This window comes from Chlorocebus sabaeus, chromosome 17 (assembly GCF_047675955.1).
Source record: "Chlorocebus sabaeus isolate Y175 chromosome 17, mChlSab1.0.hap1, whole genome shotgun sequence".
Lineage (NCBI taxonomy): Eukaryota > Metazoa > Chordata > Mammalia > Primates > Cercopithecidae > Chlorocebus > Chlorocebus sabaeus.
Genome location: NC_132920.1, coordinates 44242292 through 44263683, shown reverse-complemented (window position 1 = coordinate 44263683; position 21392 = coordinate 44242292). Strand labels below are relative to the sequence as shown.

General features: G+C 49.3%; 1 long non-coding RNA gene across 1 annotated transcript in view; it reads left to right on the top strand.

Annotated features, from left to right (window-relative positions):
• Positions 1–7310: 7310 nt before the first annotated feature.
• LOC103221443 (uncharacterized) overlaps positions 7311–21392 on the top strand; it is a 36910-nt gene continuing 22828 nt past the window's right edge. Inside the window, exon 1 of the long non-coding RNA XR_493024.3 lies at positions 7311–8147. This is a non-coding gene — a long non-coding RNA (uncharacterized lncRNA). The remainder of the gene's footprint in view (positions 8148–21392) is intronic.

Genomic DNA, 21392 nt, shown 5'->3' with positions numbered 1-21392 from the left:
CCTCCCTCCCAGAAATGTTCATTGGGCCCTGCCTTTGTAGCAGGTGTGGGCTGGGCCCTGACCATAGAAGAAGACTTCCTTGCCATGAAGTTCAGAGGGAACCTGGTTGCAGGCCCCAGGCAAGGCTTTCCTTTCTTTGAGTTCTACAGCTCTGCTCACTGAGAGGTTCCAAGCTAGAGGCTGAGTCTCCACCATCAGATGGTGGGCTCCCTGAGGGTAGGGCATGTGCTTTCTGCCGCTCACAGAATCGTCTGCATTCATTGATTCACTGGTTCATTCATTTACAGCACTCAGGGATGCCTCTGTGGGCCAGGCATTGTGCCGGGCCTTTGTGAGCTGATCTGTTTCAGCAGGTGCCACCTAAATTGGTTTCTGATGGATGAGAAGAAGCTAGTTCCAGGAAGAGGGTTCCAGGCAGACAGAACAACTCGTGCAAAGCCAGGAGCCTGAGAGCTATCAGGGTAGGCTGAGGCAGGAAGGGGCTTTGAAGATACAGTGACTCACAGGAAAGCAGGGGCCTGTCTGGGGAGCTGAGGAGAAAGAAGTCCTTGAGAATGATTGAAGATTTTACTTCTGTGGCAGGAGAGAAAACCCAGGAGAGTGTCAAGTATCATTGCCCAAAGGAAGACAGGAATTCAGCATTCTGCGGAATCCCTGACTCATCGCTGGGGGTGGAGGGAGGTGGGAGAAGATTAGGCTGCCTGTGCTTCATTTCCAGCCTTCCAGGAGGATGTCAGCTCCCTCCTTGCAGATTCCTTCCTCCTCTGCCCTCTCAACCTCCCTGCCCTTGCAGGGAATGAATCCCAGGGCTCTAGCTGTCATCAAGTTCTCCCTGTTGTCTAATGCTAGTCTCTCCTGCTGCATTCTTGCGTGTCCTTGGAGATTAACCACAATTTGGGGCCTGCAGCCTCTTTTCCCAGAGGTCCTGGCAAAGGCACTCCCTAGCCTTTACCTGTACCCACTACTGTCCTGGGCCACAGAGGCTGGGTCCAGGGCATGGGGGTGGTTCCCAGGAGACAGTTTGATCCTCAAGCCCGAGGCCAAGCCTCCATCTTGATCTCCAGGATTGCTTGAGGTCTTAAATCCCACTGGAGAGGTCTAGAGAAGCCAGGAGAAGCCTAGGCTCTCTGTTCCTGTCTCTTTCTTACCATGACTCTTATTTATCTTTTCCCTGTCTCTCTCTCCATCTCTTTCTCTCTTCTACTCTCTCTCCACAGATCCCACCCCACCCCACCCCCCACCCCTGACATCTTTTTCTGGTTCGGTCTTCCCCTCCCCTCTTCTTGCTCTCCTTTTCTTTCTGTCCCTTGCCCTCCCTCCCTCTAGGACTCAGTCTCCATTCCCAGCCCTAGCCCTCTTTCTTTCTGATGGCCCCTGGCAGTGCTCGGGAATGAGAATGAGGAGGTGGACTTGTGGAGCTGCAGGTGGCCTGGCAAGTGGCATTGTGCAAGACAGCTCTCTTCCTTGTTAGGGTCGGAGGGGATTTGGAGGGCCGGCCCTAGTCAGCAGCCTGGCTTTCATTCCAGGCCTGTTGGAGGAATTCATAATAAGGGGCCTGGCACTGAAGCCCTGGGTGGCTTTAATTTTCTAGAAGAGAGGCAATACAGTTGCTTCCCTAAGGGGGAAACCCCATGTACCCAGCTGAGGGAAAAGTGAAGAGCATGGAGTAGTTAGGCTTTAAGCCTCCCCTGCAAAGCATCCACCTCCAGACTGTTGGTGGGACTGAAGGCGATATTTTGTCATGGAGAGGGGACTTGTTGAGAGGCAAGAAACAAAGGAGGAAGGAGACCAGACCCTTCTCTGGCCAGTCAGTATCTTACCTGGGTACCTGAGCTAGACTGGGTATGCCTGGCCGCTTTATGGGCATCTGAAGGAGTCAGGAGATGAAAACCTCGGAGTATGCAGAGGAAATGAGCTCCTAGAGAAGAGACTAGGACAATGGAAACAGTCATTGGTCCTGGGGTGGCATGATAGGCCTGGAAAGCCAGGAGGAGTGTTTCCTCCAAAAAGCAGGCAATGCCTTTTGGGGAGACAATGAAGCTATATTGGCTGTATTCTGGGGGCTCCTGGGAGTGAGTGGCAGAGATGCTGTCCCCGGAGGTCAATAGGCCTGGGGCTCAAGTAAAGTCTGCTTACACCAGGGATGGACAGATGTCAGAGGGCCCTGCAGTCTACACAGCTGTGTGGAGCACCATGCAGAAGCCAAGGGTCTGCTCCCCAGCCCTTGAAGCCTGGACCTGGGAACTCAGGACTTCCTCCCTCTTGAAGTGGTGGGTGAGCCCTGAATACCTGAATGTGACACAGGGCAGGGGGAGGGAACTGTGAGAAGAGGAGAGAGTTTAGGAACTTTCTTGGTGGCAGGCCCAAAGTGGGTGACCAAGGGTGCTGGGGGCTTGTAGGGCTGAGGGCAGAGCACCCCACTGCCCACCACCAGAGCCCCAGGAACCCCCGGGACAGTGTCCTGCTCTTCCTCTGAGGTCCTTTCCCTCACTGCCTCTGTCTCTCTGTGTCTGTTGTCTACTTCCCCTTTCTTTGTCCCTTTCTTCTTTCTTGTCCTGTTCTCTGGCCCTAACTCTCCCGTCAGGCCCTCCTGTCTTTCTCTGTGTCTGTTGCTCTCTGCCCCCCACATCATGGCTTCTTCATACTGTCTCGTACAAGGAGAACCCCCTCTCTCCATAAACCCACTGGACACTGCATGACCCCTGCCTGTGTGTGTGTGGTAGGGGGGTGCATGCACTGAGCACACGGTGTGGCGGGGTGTGTGTGCCCCAGGCGGGAGTGAAGGGCGTGGGTGAGTGTGGAGGAGCTACTGGTTGAGACTAGGTGGGGTAGGCTGTGAAGGGTCTGGTTGAAGATGGAGGGAGGGCTGGGGTGAGGGCTTCTGTTGCCCTGGGTGGACCATAGGGTCAGGCTTTCTCAGCAGAGGCAGCCCTAGCTCTGCCCCTGGGATCCAGCTTATTCTAGGAAAATTTCAAGAGCCAGCCCCACCATGGCCAGCACATACAAAACACATCGTTCCACTCCCCAAGCCCTTGCCCCTGTCCCTGCCAGTTCCTGGAGGCAATCTAGCAGCCTCAATCCTGAGGCCAGGGCTGCTCACCTGGCTCGGTGGGAGTTCCTCGCCTGATGACTCGTCACCTTCTTGAGCAGGGCCAGGAGCATGCCAGGCTTGCTGACCCTCAGAAATGGCACCCAGTGGCCCTTTCTGCCAGCTGTCCCCTCTGCACACCTTTCCCCATTCCAGGAGCTGGCCCAGCTGTTCTGCCCTGCATTCCCATCCCAGCTTTTTCTTTCTCATGAGTCTTTGCAGAGATCAGGTCTCCCATGTGGGAAGATTGCTCTCCCTTTACTCCATAGGTCAGTCATCAGTTCCTGTCTGCAACTCACCTCCTCTTGGAGGCCTTCTTTAGTTACCTGCTCTTCATCTCAGATAGCCCATTCCTCCTTACTCTGCCACACTGCTGGACCCACAGCAGACACTCTACATGATATCCAAGTTTCCTGGCTGAGTGCCATCCCAGGGAGCTGCCTGGGGCAGGAGGGAGTACTGATCAACACCCACTACCTGTCAGGCACTCCCCATGCATTATTCACTTTGTTCCCACAATAGCACCCTGGTGCTATTATCCCCATTGAACAGATGAGGAAACCGAGGCTCCGAGAGGTCAACTGATTTGCCTGAGGTCACACAGCAAAATCTCAAAGCTGACACTGTCGAAATGATGTGGGGATGGCAGGGGCTTCCAGGGCAGCGGGAAACAAACCACCCAAGGGGGTCAGTATGTCCCAGCTCCAGGGCATGTTAGGATGGAAAGTCCAGATGTTGCTACCAGAGTTTGGAAAGGGGGCAGGAGGACAGATGAAATGACCTCTCGAGGGCTTGCCTGGGTTTAGCATACTCTCTGCCCTTTCTGTGAAGACCCCCCAGCACCACTTTCAGAGGGCTCCCCACTTTGCCTCCCCTGAGGGCAAACACTTAATAGCTCCCAGGCCCTGCCCAGTTCTCCCCAGACTTACCTCTTGTTCCCCTCCTCAGGATAGGCTCCAGGATGCCTGGGGAAACCTGGTTCAGGGCAACTCCCTTCTTCCTGCTCCAGTGGACCCCTTACCCTGCTCCCCTCCTTGGATCACTTAGACTAGGATACACCCAGAATTTCTACCATGGCCCTCCTCTGACTTTGCAGTGTCAGAAGAACCTGGACTCAGACTTCCCACCCCTGGTGACCATCCATAGAGCCCATTCCTTCATTTCCCTCCTTTTCCCACCCTGTCTCTGCTCCTCTTTCTCTCTTGCCTTTGATGTACCTACTACATGCAAAACTGTGCTTGTGTCAGACCCATGTCCTGAATCTATGCTAAGTAGATCCATTGACGGCCACCCAAACAAGAACACAAAATAGGGTAAAGGGGTCCAGGCAGTGCATTGTGAGAGCTCCAGGGCAACAGCGAGTGCAGGCAGGTGCCATCTCAGAAGTTTTCCTGGAGAGATAGCATTGAACTGAGCCTTGGAGGATTCTGATAGGCAGGGAAGAGGGCATTTGTGGAAGGCAGGCCTGCAGGCTGCTCCCCAGTGTGGACAGGCCGGAGGAGTTTTCCCTCTTGGACTGTGAACTGCTGGGCAGGGCCCATATCCTCCAACACAGTGCTTTTCAAGCTACCTGAAAGAACGACTAGTTTTTTAAAAAAAATCCCAATCTGTCAGCCAGGTGCAGTGGCTCACGCCTGTAATCCCAGCACTTTGGGAGGCTGAGTCAGGCAGATCACTTCAGGCCAGGAGTTCAAGACCAGCCTGGCCAATGTCGTGAAACCCCACCTTTACTGAAAAATACAAAAATTATCTGGATGTTATGGCGCACACCTGTAATCCCAGCTATTCGGGACACTGAGACACGGGAATTGCTTGAACACAGGAGGCGGAGGTTGCAGTGAGCTGAGATTGTGCCACTGCACTCCAGACTGGGCGACAGAGCGAGACTCTGTCTCAAAGAAAATTCCAATTTGTCATAAACTGATAATATTGTATAATGCAAAGGAATGATTAGAAAAACAAAATAAGACAAAGTACAATTTTTTTTTCTTTTTTTTTTTTAGGCAGAGTTTCGCTTTGTTGCCCAGGCTGTAGTGCAGTGGCACAATCTCCACTCACTGCAACCTCTGCCTCCTGAGTTCAAGCAATTCTTGTGCCTCAGCCTCCTAAGTAGCTGAGATTACAGGCACCTGAGACCATGCGTGGCTGATGTTTTGTATTTTAGTAGAGACAAAATTTCACTATGTTGGCCAGACTGGTCTCTAACTCCTGAGCTCAGGCAATCTGCCCGCCTCAGCCTCCCAAAGTGCTAGGATTTCAGGCTTGAGCCACTGTGACCGGCCCAAACTCCAATTTTGTATTGTGGGATTCAAGAGAAAAAATTGCTATAAAGAGTCTGAATGCCTGTGCTTGGTCTCTGCACGGACCTTGTCCCTGGCTGGTCACAACCCTAACAGTAGGTTGTGACCAGCATTTGAAAAACATGAAGTAGAATAGAATAGAAAACAGAGTGCTTTGCGTGTTGTAGGGGGAAGTGTAGTTTTGCAAAACGTTCATTTCAAGTTTCTGCACACCCATGTGTGTTGGCACTGCGTTCGAGGTGGAATGCATTACCGTGGGTGATAGATGGGTGCCCTCCCATGGTGCTGTAGGGGCTGAATTTCCTCTCTGGCTCTGCTGTCCCCATCCCAGCTCCATTGCCCTCTATCTAGAGTCTGTTTCTTTGTCTCCTCCTCTGCCCATCTCTATCCCTCTCCTGGTTCCATAGCAATGGTCCTGCTCAGTAAACCTTGGCCCTTCCACTTTCCTGATTCTTTTTTCTAGACAGTCTTCCTTCTCCCTTGCCTTTGACAGAAGCTCTCTTCCTCCTGGGTCCTATGTAATCAGGCCCCAACCACTATGCTTAGCCCAGGGCAGCCTGAGACACAGAAGAGGGGGTCCCTGCCCTTGAGAAGGGAGTGGCAGTGCTGGGGAGTCAGAGATGTACTGGGGAGTCAGGGAATGGAATGTATAATGCAAGGAAATATGTGATAGGAACTGAACCAGGAGCCTGGCCAAAGGCCCCTCCTTCCAAGCTGGTGAGGAGAAGACCTGGTGCTCAATGGAGGTCCACAGTTGGCAGACCACATGACCCCATCCAGGGCTCCCACTTGGTTGGTGCCTCCTCTTTTGGGGTTCTGCTGATACCCAGCTCCCACTCTATGGACATACTAACATCAGTTTAATCAATTCTCTATAAATAAACCTCTGGGTTGCTTCCACTGTTTTTGGAATCATGAATAAACAATGCTGTAATGAACATCTCTGTATCTCTCCCTCACCACACCTGAGCTACTGATTCCCAGAGGTACCCTCACTCCAGCTCTTGTTTCTTACATCTTTACACACACACACAATCCAAATTCCTCCTGCTTCTCTCAGCACCCAGCTGGCCTGGTCTCGTGTCATGAGGCTAAACATGAGCTGGAGGTTTGGAAATGTCATCTTCTTCCTCAGGCCATGCACCCTCCTTGCTCACAACTACTCATTTGGTTTCTTCATCCATACTTGCCAAATATCTAGCTGTATCATCAGGGCCCTTTGACTGCAAGTAACAGAAACCCTGATTCAAAATGGTTTTGACAATACAGGAAGTTTTCATTTCCTAAAAAACGTCCCGATCCAGGAAGGGTGCCTGAGTGGACCGATCACATAACCAAGGATCCAGGTTCTGTCTGTTTTTCTGCGCTGCTATCCTCAGCGTGTTGATTTGCTCCTCAGGTGCTATAGCGCCCTTCATGGTTACAAGGTGGCTGCTGAAGGTCCAGACCTCGCATCCAGACATAATATGCCTGGAGGTTGAAGAGGGGCCGTATCTTTCTGAAGGTCTATTTTTCAAATAAGGAGAACTTTTCCCTGGAGTGCCTCTAGCAGTCTTACTCTTGAGTTCTCATCAGTCGACATTAGGCCACATACCCATTCCTTTAGAGAGAATGAGGCTTCGCTGATTGGTTGGTGAGGCACGGGGCCTTACTGTGAAGGAGGCAGAGAGGGTTGGGTTTTAAAGGAGGAAAGGGGTGTGGGGACAGAGGCTGACTAGACAACCAACCACGAGGACCAAAGTGTCCCCGGTGGAGAGGACTCTGCTTCTGTGTCGCTCAAGCAGCTGGGCCTGTGATCCTACTCTGGAGATTTAGTTTGACTCTGATTCAGTTAGAAAATATTTGTTGAGAAGATGGAACTCCTGAGGGAGTTTATTGTAATGCGAGAGAGTGAGAGTGGGGTTAGGGTACAGGACTGGGAGAGAAGGCGGAAGCTGCGAAGCTGCAGACAGGAGGTCTGAGCACTCCAGCCCTTCTCTCTGAGGGAAGGAGTTAGGAGGGACTCAGTGAGTCCCTTTTTGGGCTGGGTTGGACACAGGGGACTGATTGACTGAGGTAACCTTTGAGGTAAGAGGTCTGGGTGGGAGGGCACCTATCCCAGGCCAAGGTCCCCTAACTTTTCTCCTGACCCTCAGGTGGGTCTTGTCCTTGCCCCTGAGCCACAGAAGGACAGGAAGAAGAGAAGGAGGGCTGTGAGTCAAGAGCCTACCTGGGGGCAAAGAAAAACACAGGAAGTGACTCAAGGCCTGTAGGGTGGCCAGGTGGCCAGCAATGCCCCAGGATGGACCCTGAGGGAGTTGGCTGAGGGAAAGGGTCCCCTCCCCAGAGGCTGCCGGTGCATGCCATCCTGGCTATTTCTGCCAACCATGTTTCCCACAAATCCTTCCCCTCCTCACCACAGGAGGCTGGCTGCCCACTCACCCACAAATCCCACTGCCAGCTGTTGTAATTCCTGGCTCTGGTCCACCCCCTGCATCCGGGAGGCTCAGCACCTCTGACCCCAGAGGGTGGGTCAACCCCTTCCCCTGCCTCTCTCCCTGGCCTTCACACCCTGAAGGAAGAGATTCCAGAGCCACTAGAGGGTGGGGGTCTTCTGAGCCAAGCAGTGGTCCCTGTGTGCATGCACAGCAAGGTGGAGGATCTGGGTCCAGGCAGAGTGACAGGATGTGAAGGTAGAGGGAGACCCACGAACCGCTGGATCCCTTCTGTGTGCACTGTCAGAGAGGCCTTTGTCCTGCCCACTGGAAGCCAGGACCCCAGTGAGTATTAAAGTGATATTTTGCCTTCTTTTACCACTGTTTTTATGTATTAAGCTTCCTTAGGGACCTCCAAAGAGAAGTGGATGGGCCAAGGCATGATTAAAACATATTATTTAAAAAATATGTTACATGTAAGGTTAACAATTTGTTTTTTTCACTTATGTTAGACTTCCTTCCATAATAGTATATACATAAAGCTTACTTATCCTTTTTTATTTTTATTTATTTGTTAAATAGAGACAAGGTCTTGTTATGTTGCCCAGGCTGATCTGAAACTCCTGGTCTCAAGTGGTTGATCCTTCTGCCTTGGCCTCCCAAAGTGCTGGCATTTAAGACATGAGCCACCGTGCCCAGCCCCTTATTCTTTTCAATAGCAGCAGAGTAGTTCACTCTATGGATGTGCTATTATTTACTTAACCACCTCCTTATAAATGAAGCTGTGATTTGTTTCCCTTTTTAAAAATTATAAACAATGCTGCCATGAACACCTTTGTGCATATATCTTTGGGTAGTTGCATAAATGCTTTTGGAGGATAATATCCTAGAAGTTAAACTGCTGGGTCAAAGAATATGAACATTTATTTATTTATTTATTTATTTATTTATTTATTTATTTTTATTTTTTCTGAGATGTAGTCTTGCTCTGTCATCCAGGCTGGAGCGCAGTGGCGTGATCTCAGCTCACTGCAACCTCCGCCTCCTGAGTTCAAGCGATTCTCCTGCTTCAACATTCCGAGTAGCTGTGGTTACAGATGCCCGCCACCGTGTCCAGTTAATTTTTGTATTTTTAGTAGAGATGGGTTTCACCATGTTAGACAGGTTGGTCTCAAACTCATGACCTTGTGATCCACCCACCTCGGCCTCTCAAAGTGCTAGTATTACAGACGTGAGCCACTGTGCCTGGCCAGAACATTTAAAATTTAATAGATAATGCCAGGCCGGGCACAGTGGCTCACACCTATAATCCCAGCACTTTGGGAGGCCGAGGGGGGCAGATCACCTGAGGTCAGGAGTTCAAGACCAGCCTGGTCAACATGGTAAACCCTATCTTTCCTAAAAATAAAAAATTAGCTGGGTGTGGTGGTGGGCGCCTGTAATCCCAGTTACTCTGGAGGCTGAGGCAGGAGAATTGCTTGAACCTGGGAGGCGGAGGTTGCAGTGAGCCGAGATCGTGCCACTGCACTCCAGCCTGGGTGACAAGAGCGAGACTCCGTCTCAAAAAATAAACTAAAATAAAATTTAATAGATAATGCCTAATTGCTGTAGAGAATGTACTAATTTTCATTCCATCAGCATTGTATGAGATTGCCTGTGTTGCCACATCTTCCACAGCACTGTATAGTATTACCTTCTTCATCTTTGTCAATTTGATAAATGAAAAATTAGATCTTGTTTGAATTTGCATTTAAAATGATTAGTGAGATTGAACATTGTATATATTTTCATTAGCCAGTTGTGTTTTTTTGTGAATGACCTGTTTCTTCTTTGTCTATATTTTGCCACTGGATTGTTTAATCTTTTTCTTATTGTTTTAAAAAATGTCTTCTTTTAAATTAGGAAAATTAGCACTTTGTCGTACATCTTGCAGGTACATTTCTCTTATTTTGTCCTTTGCTTTTGTTTATGGAGCTTTTTCCTTTAATGTCTGTGTAGGTACATTTGTTAATCTTCTTTGTTATGACTTCTGTTTTGTTCTATGACTAGGAAAATCACTATCCCAGGTTCACGAAAACATTTACACATATTTTCTTCTGGCACTTTTATGACTATTTTTTAAAATGTTTTTCTTTCTTTAAATCTTTGATGCTGTTGGAGTTTATGTCCGTGTTAGGAGTGATGTAGCGAATCCAGATTTATTTATTTTTGATCCAAATATCTGACTAGTATCTCAATTTACTGAATTGAATTCTCATGTTTATTTGAGCCTATTTAACATTTTTTATTCTTTACAATTGATCTGTATGCAGGCACCAGTCCCATGCTATTTTAATTATTGTAGCTGTATAATATTTTTGAAAAATGTTTTATAGTGCTACTCTTTCCTTGTTAGTTTACTTATTTTTCCCTCCAGGGATGTTCTATTCATTTATATTTATTTTTCCAGAGGAATTTGTATGTAATCATTTTGTCAAATTATCCCCCCAAAACAGCTGATATTTTGTACAGAAGTGTGCTGAATTTATAGTTTAATTATGGTGACATTGACATGCTTACAATATTACTGACTTTTTATCCAAGAAGAAAGTCTTTCTCCATCGATTCAAGTCTATGTGTAAGTCCCTCATTTGGCTTTTACAGCTATTTCCATGTATCTGCACATTTTTTTCTATATGTTTTATGTTAGGTTTTTGTTAACCTTATTAATGGGATGTTTTTCCATATTCTTTCATTAGTTATTTCTTGTATTTAGGAAATCTTGTTTTTAAACTAACCACTTTGATAAATTCCTGATAATTACTAAAAGTTCTTTAGCTGATTCTCTTGGAATATCCAGGTATAGAATAATATCATCCAACGGTAATAACTACTTTCTTTTTATAATATTTGTATCTCTTATTTTATTTTTCATCTAACTGCATTGTTGAGTAATCGCAGAACAATGTTGAATACTAATGGTGATCGTTTATGGGGAGAGCTGATGTCAACTTTAATGGGACTACTTTTAGAGTCTCCCCATTAAACATGTTGGGAAAATTAATCTATTTTACATGTTAATATAGTAGATTATGTTGAGTTTCCCAGAATTTGGCTTTCTTGTACTTCTGGAAAGAATCATACTTAGTCTTGACACATTCTTTTGTCAACACAGTTTTCATCAATACTCCCTTCCTTAGCTCAGAACTTCCTCCGTCGCTCATCTTCCTCCCTGGTAAACTGAGTTTCAGGCAAAGTGAGAACAGCATGGCCAGCCACTGGGAAGCAGAGGCACAAAGTCAGGGCTGGAGGTGTGCGGCGGGGGCATGGCCAGGCAAGAGCTGAGGCTCAGGACGTAACTGTCTGCCTCCTGTACCAAAGGAATGAGGATCCACAAGAGCCTCCCCAAGGCTGACAGAGGATGTGGAGATAAGCAGGGGGATGAGAAGGCCTGGGGAAGGGAGGAAGGCTGGAGAGGACTGAAGAGCAGGGGGCAGGGGTCCTTGGAAGAAAACCAGGACTCTTCTGCTTGCCACCTGAGGAAACTCTGCACCTCTGTCACCCTCAGGACTATCTTGAGCCCTAGTCTTTTGAGAGAGGCATGATCCAGAACCTTGGGCCTCTCCCAGGCTAGTGGACTCAATGCAGGCACAGGTGGCTACTCCTACACTAGGCAGGGGAGGCTAAAGGAGAGCCCTGAAGGTGGCAGGAGGTCAGGAAGACATCAGCCTGGCGTGGCTACTTCTTAACATTTGCAGCATGCAGCCTTCATGCAGCAGCTTCTGAAAGCAGTGACCACGCCCTCCACCCCAACTCCTCCAGCATCCCTAGGACTGTTCTTTGGTCCTGAACATATGATGTCACCACACCCTCCCTCCATTTCCTGAAGCAGTTCTGAAGTCCTCTGGCCATGACCCTTTCTTAGGAACCTGGCTGACTTCATCATCACTCTTGGGTGAACACTGCTGTGCCCAGGGCTTGTTGGAGAGAGGAGAGGGTTAGAGGGAAGGAGGGGACTTTCCAGTGTGGACAGGGATTGAAGTGGCAGAGGGCACCCATGTGGGTGATGTGCTGAGGTCAGGTAACCAGGAGACAAGAGGACCCTTTAGATGTCCTCCCTGAGCTGCCCTTCCTTTCCTTACAACTGTCAGCTCTAGGAGCACAGGAGAGGAAATTCCTTGACCTAGAACCTTAGCATCTTCCAGGCCCACAAACCTTTAATTAATGCAGTCATTTAAGAGGAAGGAAGGTGGTTTTTGTGGCTGTGTTTGTATTACCTGAGTGAGTATAGACACATTCTCCACTCTTTCATCAGGAGAGAAAATAGAGCATATAGACAGGGGTGGGGGTAAACTGAGTTTCAGGCAAAGTGAGAAGAGCATGGCCAGCCATTGACAGGAGGCCAGCATGAGTGAGTGGTGGACACTCTGCTCTGGAGGCAGGGGACTGAATTACCTCTGGATGCTGATGAAGCTGTGAGCATTAAAGGGTTCTTCAATTTTTTCCTGCTACTTTTGGTGAATTCCAGTGGGAAAATTGAAGCCAACCCTATTTCCCAGCCATGGGAGACCGGGAATATAGTGGGAAGGCTGGTCAGCAGGAAGGGTCTCCTGCCATCAGTCTGGGGCTAAGGACAGAAATCCAGCTTCTGGCAAAAGGCAAGAGCAAGGCGGGTCCCAGCTTTGGGGGAGCCAGGACCCTGGGCAGGCACTAAAGGCAGGGACTTGGATAGAAAGGGGCAAGATGGGCCCTGGAGGTTGGATGTGCACACACAATGAGGGCTAGGCCTTCAGAATGAGGTGGGGTACGCGGCAGAATGAGGAACCCTTTGGGCATTTGAGGCACAATCCAGGAGGGCTTTCCCTGGAGTCATCTTGCAAAATTATGGTGGATTCTTGACTTGTGTGGCTTCCTGTGGAAAAGTAGGTGCCACTGGTGGATCCTGTTAAGTGTGCTGGCATGAGTCTTACTCATTTCCAGTCTTCTCAATTTCTGCACCAGGCCCAGGCCTCTGGGGGAAGTTTCTAGTAAACGCGTCCCAGATGTGCTGTATGAGGCTAAGCCAAGAGGGCAAGATGACTAGTTTTTGGAAAAACAATGCAATTTCCCTAAAAAATCCTCTTCTTTGGACAGATACCACCTGGTGTTAGCAGCTTAGGGACACCAACAGCCCCTCCCCTCCCTAGAAAGAGGGATCCTCAGACTTGGAGGGATCCTTTCCAAACTGTGCTAGAAGCAAAGGAGAGATGTGGCAAAAGGGGAAGATGGGAGATACAGCAGAAGGCAAAGTTAGAGAGAATGTTCTCTGCTTTTAAGGGCTCATGCAGTTAGATGGGGTCCACATGGATGACCCAGGAAAATACCCTGATTTTAAGGTCTTTAACCTTAATCACATCTGCAAAGTCCCTTTTGACAAGTAACATAATGTATTCACAAGTTCCAGGCATTAGGGTGTGGACGTCTTTGGGAGACATTATTTGGCCTACCACAGCATTTATGCATTTAGTCTTTTCTCCAGGCACATTATCTTTGTAAGGAAATATTTGTAAAGTGTGCAGTATTGTCTGCTGGCAACTCAATATAATTTCCCTCCCCTAACCTATGCTTCCCTGGCCAGCAGGGGCTGGAAGCCAGGGAGCTACAATCCTCAGAATCCTCGCCAGCCAATGAGAGGCACTTTCACAAGATTTGGCAGATGGAAAAGAAGCATAAATCATAATATTTTCCTGGTGGCAGCTGTGGGCAGCTGTGTGGGCTTCAGCAGATAGGAGATTTTTGAGAAGCCTCCAGGCATTTTCTTTGCTTTGGTGCTAGAGGCTCAGGTATCCTGTGGTTTCAGCAACTTCCTAACACTCTAAAAGCTAGCAAACAACCCAAGCCAGCCTTTCCACACCTTTGTATGCACTCATTCCCAGGACTAAATCCCTTTCTGCTTGAAATGCCTAGAGTGGCTCCCATAGTCTTAACTGACTGACACAGGGACCTTGTTGACTATAATGATTTGTAACCAGCTTGCTTTCACTTAATAATAGATCATGAAGACAAACCTGCATGCAGGTCTTTCAGGAGTCTTAAAATTTTCCACAAAATGTGAGTTTTCAGGCCAGGCACGGTGGTTCATGCCTGTAATCCCAGCATTTTGGGAGGCTGAGGTGGGCGGATCACTAGGTCAAGAGATCGAGACCATCCTGGCCAACATGGTGAAACTCCATCTCTACTAAAAATACAAAAATTAGCTGGGTGTGGTGGCACATGCCTGTAGTCCCAGCTACTTGGGAGGCTGAGGCAGGAGAATCGCTTGTACCCGGGAGGTGGAGGTTGCAGTGGGCTGAGATTGTGCCACTGCACTCCAGCCTGGTGACAGAGTGAGACTCAGTCTCAAAAAAAAAAAAAAAAAAAAAAAAGTAAGTTTTCATGGCTGTCGGCTATCCCATCACGTGGATGTATCATAATTTATTTAGCCAAGACCCTATCGTTAGACATTCAGGTGGTTTTCTGTTTTTCACTTTTATAACCCACACTATCAAGAACATCCTTGGCCATGAATCTGTGCGCACAGTCAGGAGCATTTAATTACAAGATATTCTTGAAGCACATTTTTTGGTTAAAGGACATTAACTTTTTGAAACCTTTTATGGCTGTTTCTAGATAAGTCATCTGTTTTCTTCCCTTGGCCTCCAGGACACTGCCCTCTCCCGGTTCTTCCACCTCTCTGGCTGTGCCTTCTTGGTCTCCTCAACCTCCGAACACTGGAAAGCCCTAGGGCTCAGTACTGGCACATCTTCTGTCTCTCCTCTGTGTTTACTCCCTTGGTAAACTAATTCACTGTCATTGCTTTAATACTATTTATATGCTCATGACCCTTTCATTTATATCTTAGGCCTGAGCCTTTCCCCTGAACTCCAGACTTGTGTATTCAAATTGTCTGCTTAACATCTCTCCCTGGAGGTCTAATGAGAAGATCAAAATCAGTATGTCCAAAACTGAGCATCTGAGCTTCTCTTCCAAATCTTCATTCCCTATAGTCTTCCAGCTCTCAGTTAACTCCCTCCTCCAGCTTGCCCAGACCCAAAAACCTTGGAGTCATGTTTGACTTCTCTCTCTCTTTTCCTTACTCCCTGTCCAATCAATGAGTAAATTCTATCAGCTCTATCTATCTTCAGAATACATCCATAATCTGGCTGAGTGTGGTGGCTCATGCCTGTAATCCCAGCACTCTGGGAGGCCAAGGTGGGTGGATCACTTGAGTTCAGGAGTTCGAGACCAGCCTGAACAACATAGAGAAACTTGTCTCTACTAAAAATACGAAAACTTAGCTGGGCCTGGTAGCACACACCTGTAATCTCAGCTGCTTGGGAGGGAGACTGATGCACAACCATCTTGGAACCCAGGAGGCGGAGGTTGCAGTGAGCCAAGATTGCACCACTGCACTCCAGCCTGGGTGACAGAGTGACACTCCATCTCAAAAACAAAAACCATCCATAATCTGACCACCTCTCGCCCACTCACCATGACCACCTGGGCCAAGCCACCTACCTCTCTCAGCTGGATTATTGCATGGCCCCCAACTGGTCTTCCTGCCTGCCCCCTTGCTTCACCAATTCTCAGCAGTGGCCAGAGTGATCCTGTTAAAAGCAGATCAGATCATGTCACCCGTCTGCTCAGAACCCTCTGGTGGCTCCCATTTCCTCAAGCAAAAGCCAACATCCTTATAGTGGCCACAAAACCTTAACCAGCCCCTACCCTATTGCCCCCTGACCTCCTCTCCCCACTCTCAGCTCACTCAATCCACCAATCCACTCCAGCCACTTGAGCCTTCTTGCTGTTTCTCAAACATCCCAAGCAAGTGCCCACATTGAGCCATTGCATCAGCTGTTCCCGCTGCCTGGGACACCTTCCCCAGATGTCCCTGTAATGGGTTCCCTTGCTTCCAACAAATGTCCTCTTTGTACAGAAGGGGCCTTTTCTGACCCCTTCATCTAAAATGGCAGCCCCTAGCCATCCTAACACTCTCCTTTTCTACTTTAGTTTTCTCCATAGCATATATCACCATCTATCAAGTATGTATTTAACGTAAACTCACTAATTTTCTAATTTTGTTTCCTCTCTATGTCTCTTTTCATTTAAAAGTAAGAGTAAGCTCTTTGAGGGACAAATGCTTTTTCTGTGTGGTTACTGATGTCTGCCCTAAGAGAGTACTGGAGCATAGCAGTTGAATGAGAAATATTTCTTAAACGAATATGTGAATTTGTTATTTTTCTTCTAGTCTACAGTCCTAAGGCAACACAGAAGGCTCCAATGTAGACTATTTGTGAAGCATGTCACAGTTCACATATGTGTTACACTTAATTCCGCAAGATTCTGGCAGAGAGGAGGGTGTGGTGGCGATAAATGTTGCCTCCTATGTGAGGGATGTGGATGTGTTAACTAACCTGATGGTGGGAATCATGCCACAATATATACATATATCAAATCATCACACTGGACACTTTAAAAATATACAGTTTTATCTGTCAATTATACCTCAGTAATGCTTGAAGGGGGTGGGGAAGAGCATTGTTTCACTGTTAACCCTTTTTGTGCCATAGTTTTTTGTTTGTAAAATGGGGGAAATAATAACAGCCATCTCATAGAATTGTTAGAATTAAGTAAGATAATTCATGTAAATAATTCACATAGTGTCCAGCACATATCAATCACAAATAATTATAAGGTACTTTATTCCCATTTTATAGCAGAGGAATCTGAGGCTCAGAAAATTTAAGAATTTGCTACAGGTTGCACAGTGAGAGGTAGAGTGAGGTTAGAACCTCTGACTTCCAATTCATCATACTTTCTCCATTAAACTCAAGTTATAGAATAACCTAATCAAGGGTGTGGGACTCTTCCCCTAAAGCCCTAAGTCCAAAAACAGCTGTGGAGCCTCTTGATTTCCTTCTTTTGTTTGAATCCTCCCCTAGACATTTCTGGCAAAGTCATCAGCTAACCTCTATTGGGATAATCTGTGCCTGGAGGACCCACTGCCTGCCGGGCTGCGTATCCACAATAAGACATTTTGTCATGCTATAGGATCAAGGTGGCAGACAGTGTTAGGTGCCTGCTTTTCCTCCCCACCCTCCTTCCTAATACAATTCCAGCTCTCTTCAGGGCAGCAGCAGTGTGCCCAGCAAAGGCTAGACTTTCCAGGCTCCTTTGCAACTAGGGTGGGCCTAGATACGGACCTGGCCATGTGTCTCTCTCCAGGCCTGAGGCCTGGTGGAGAGGGCCTGTGGGCAGCTCTAGGGAGGGTCTGCCCCCTGAGACATGGAGGTGGCAGGCCCAGGCTGTACTCCTGGGCTTCCCATCCCTGGTTGTGCCAAGGAGGGGTGTGGTGGTTCTGGGGGAGGGAAGGGAGCCCTGGTGAGTGGGGAGCATGTCCTTGCAGGATCAACTGTATGGTTTTCTTGCTTAAAGGGGGGGGATTCTCAGCAGGCAGCATGCTCTGCTCTTCTCTCTCCCCATTTTTCTTGCCTAGAAGTGGATGTGATGGCTGGAAGTCCAACAGCCATTCTCTGAGCATGAAGGAGGGAGCCACAAGTTCAGGCAGGAGGGGCAGAAAGCTAGAGGGAGCCCGGGCTGTGGATGGCAGCCCACACGGCTATAACATCAGCGGTAGCCTGCTACCACCTTTGTGCATCTCACTGTGCAAGGAAAATAAGCCCTCCTCAGTGATGCCTCTGAAAAAACTAAATATCCAGCGGCAGAGGGAGGGCTAGATAAATTACAGCACACCCATGTAGTGTGATATGTGGCCTTGAAAAATTGTATTGTGCATGACTGTTTATGAAGGTGGGAAGTTATCGCTGAAAAATACGAATTCTAAGAGTATGTTCAGTATAGTGTCAATGTCAAAAATACGTATATGTGCCCCGTGCTCCCCAACTCTAGCTTTCTCGGGGTATACTGCACCCCAAGAGCTGCTGCTCTTATTCCGGACTGCCACTGCTTCCCCCACTATACCTTGTGGCCTGAAGGGCAGAACTGTGTCTCGCCTTTCTGGAGCCCGAGGGCCTTGCCCAGGCCCCAGCACAGACCAGGCAGATAGTAAACATCTGTGGAATAATTGAATGAGGAATTGGCAACCAGAAACTCCATGCCACCCTTTGCTGCCTGCTCAAGGTTGGTGGCCTTGAGGGTCTGGGGTCCTCAGGTGCCTGTGTTTCCTGGTCCAGCTGACCTCTCTTGGCTGGTTATCTGCCAGGCGCTATAACCGCACTCACATTGGTCTCCCAGGCCAGAGGTGGTGGTCTCCACTCCTGGCTGCTTGTGAGCCTTGTCTGGGGAGTTTGCAATAGTTACCAATGCCTGGGTCTCATTCTACACCAGTGGAATGAGAAGCTCTAGGAGTGGGCTGGCTGTGAAGCCCAGGGACCAGCTGCCTGCAGTCCCTACACAGCCCCTGTGACAGACAGTGAGGAATAGGGCTCAGTTATGATCCTGGAAGAGGAGCTCAGCTCTTGCAGGCCACTGCGTGGCTGTGAAGAGATCATCCCTGCACCATTTCACTGTACATAAGCAGGGTTCTGGCCGCCCCTCCAGGGAGCCCTCTAGGAGCTGCCATCCCACCTGAATGGATGACCATGTGGGAGTCCCATAGGCCAGGCCCTCTCTAAGGCTTTACCTAGATTAACTCGTTTAGTCCTCACAACCAGCTCTGACGTGGGTATCACTATCACTCTTACCATCTGCATTTTACAGAGGGGCCAACTCAGACACAGAGAGGTTAACTAGCCTGCCCCAGGTCATACACCTGGCCAGGGACAGGGTGGGGTACCGTCCCAGGCAGCCTGGTGCCAGGGTCTGGGTTGATGTGTCTCAGCACCTTCTGTGTGCTAGGGACCTTCCCACAAAGCAGCAGTTTCAGAAACTTGAAAGGGAGAAGATATGGGTGAGAATTCAAAAGAAACAGGAATATTGAGAACAGCATACTCTTCTGCACTCTTTTCCAGATCAATCGTGACTGTGGGTGTCGCTTCTGCATTTGTTTCCTTCTGACCCTGTCCTTGTTCTCTTCTGCTTGTCCTTCTGAAACCCTTCCCCTTGTCCCCAAAGAACCCAAGCTCCCTTTAATGGAATGGTGCTGTAATTGCATTACCGCCAGGCCCGCTTGCTTGGCCGCCAGACGCAGGTGAGCATCCAGTGGGTGAGGCAGGGGCAATGGAGACAGATGGCGCCTGAAGGGAGATTCGATTACCTGCTTCTTTCCCAAAGCCAATCCTCCTGGTAACTGCGTTATGGCCTGTTATTGATAGACTTCCTCTCTGCTGCTGCTGGAGATTTGGTTTGTCTGTGACTTTTTACATCCGTAGGAACTCAAAGATGAATGAGGCAGGGCCCAACTCGGAAGTCTAGGGAGGACAGAGGAAGGAGGCGGCAGGGATGAGTGCTGCAGGGACCAGGGGGAGGCAAGGGGTCAGCCAGGGGCACGTTAGAGCTTGGGGTGAGGAGCATTTGGTGAGACAGGCAGAGAGGATGGGGCTGGAGGCGGGCATGCTGGGGCCTTCAATGCCAGGCTGAGAAGGCTGGTTTGTGAGAATTGGGAGCTTATGCTAGGCTCCTGAGCAAGGACAGTGACAGGCGAAAATGGCTTTGGGGAAGAGGAGCAAGGGGTTATGGCAAACACAGGGCAAGATAAGGACTGCTGGGGCCCCTGTCTGCCCCTGAGTACAGAGGATGAACCAGTGGCTTGGACTCACTGGGTTCAGACCAGGGAAAAAGGGAAGTGAGGCAGACACCCAAAGACACTGGGCTAGACCCTTGCCTATGCTAACTCTCACTCAGTCCTGGAAGCAGGCCTATAAGGCATCTTGGTGTAGCAACCTGGAAATGGCAGCCTGGTGAGGATGAGTCATCGCCGGCTCACACAGTGGAGCGGAGGTCCCACCCGGCCATCCTGATGCCAACGCACGTTCTCCCCAGTGAGCAGCTCGGCCTTCCAGGGCTCGAGAGTCCAGGGGTGATGTCCGGTGGGGCAAGAAATAGCCACACACTTTCCTAACCCCTCTTCCCTGCACTTAGAGCTCACAACAACGGCCATTGCAACTAGCCACTGCTTCCCAAACACATCAGCTAACACATGTGCTCTATCTAAATGATCCTCACTTGACAAACAAGGGCGTGGAGCTCAGAGAGGTCAATGGCCTGTCTGGACCACACAGCAGCTGCATGTGATGGGCTGAGCAGAGCTTCTACTGCAAGCCTGTCTGGTTCCCTTCACCACACTGTGCCCATCCCCAGACTCTGGCTCCTGTATTCCCGGACTCCACTTTCTCTAATCCTGGGATTAGTGAGGAGGGGGAATTGGCAGCGTGGCTCAGAACAAGCTGCTCAGCATGGAAACTTTCTCTGAGCATCCCCAGGCCTGCCTCATCCCCACTTTGTCTCCCTCTTATATCCCAGACCTCTCTCTCTCCAGGCCTGAGGCCTGGTGGAGAGGGCCTGTGGGCAGCCCTAGGGAGGGTCTGCCCCCTGAGACATGGAGGTGGCAGGCCCAGGCTGTAATCCTGGGCTTCCCATCCCTGGTTGTGCCAAGGAGGGGTGTGGTGGTTCTGGGGGAGGGAAGGGAGCCCTGGTGAGTGGGGAGCATGTCCCTGCAGGAAGCCAAGAGTCTCGGAGGAGGACCAAGAATGGCTGGGTCTCAGCCCAGCCCCTAATCCCTCTGCACACATTCCCTTCCCTAAGGATTTTCCCTTGGAAAAATCTGTTTAATTTTCTCAGCTCAGAGACCATGAATGGAGGATTTGGGGTGGGGTGAGGATGGGTGATGGAGGAGGTCCATGGAGTTTGCCATGGGAAAAGATAAGCAAATGGCAAAACCAGTCTCTGACATGCCCCCTCCTCAGAAAGAAGCTGGAAGCTCAAGCCCGACTATAGGACCAGCACAGCCCCTGGCCAGCTGCATGCTGCAGAGGCTCTGGCTAACTGTCTCTGCTCACCTGTTTTGTTGTTTGCATGTTCTCAGAATAGGAGACCCCTAAAGACAGAAACTGCATGTGTCCTGCACAGGAAATCTTGTATTGGTGAGCGTAATTACTGTGGTGGGGTGGACGGTGACGGAGGTGGTCATAGTGGTGGAGGCCACAGTGGGCGTGATGACGGTGACAGTGTAGTGGTGACGGGGGTGGTCATGGTCATGGAAAATCCTGAAACCATCATGAGCACGGGGAGAGGGGGCAGAGGCTGAGAGATGGGCTTTGTAACTCGACAAACTTGGGTGTCCATCCCAGGCCTACCTCTCTCTAGCAGTCACCAGGGCAAGTCAGCCTCTCTGAGTCTCACTTTCCTCATCAGAAAAATGGGATTAACAGGAGCTATTGGAGGAGTGCAGGGCTCTGAACGTTGCCACCCAGGGTGGACACTGAATCCCTCAGTTTTTTTTCATTTCCTGGGGTTCTTTAGCCCCTCTGTCTGCCCAAGAGTCTTCCCTTCTGCCCACAAACTTCCTCCAGTTATTCCCACTAGCTCTTCCCTGAATCACCAACTCAATTCCTTCCTTCAGAGCCCCACACATTCTAAAAAAGAAGTCTACACACACTGCCTCTATTTCCTGAGCTCCCGCTTGTTCCTAGCCCC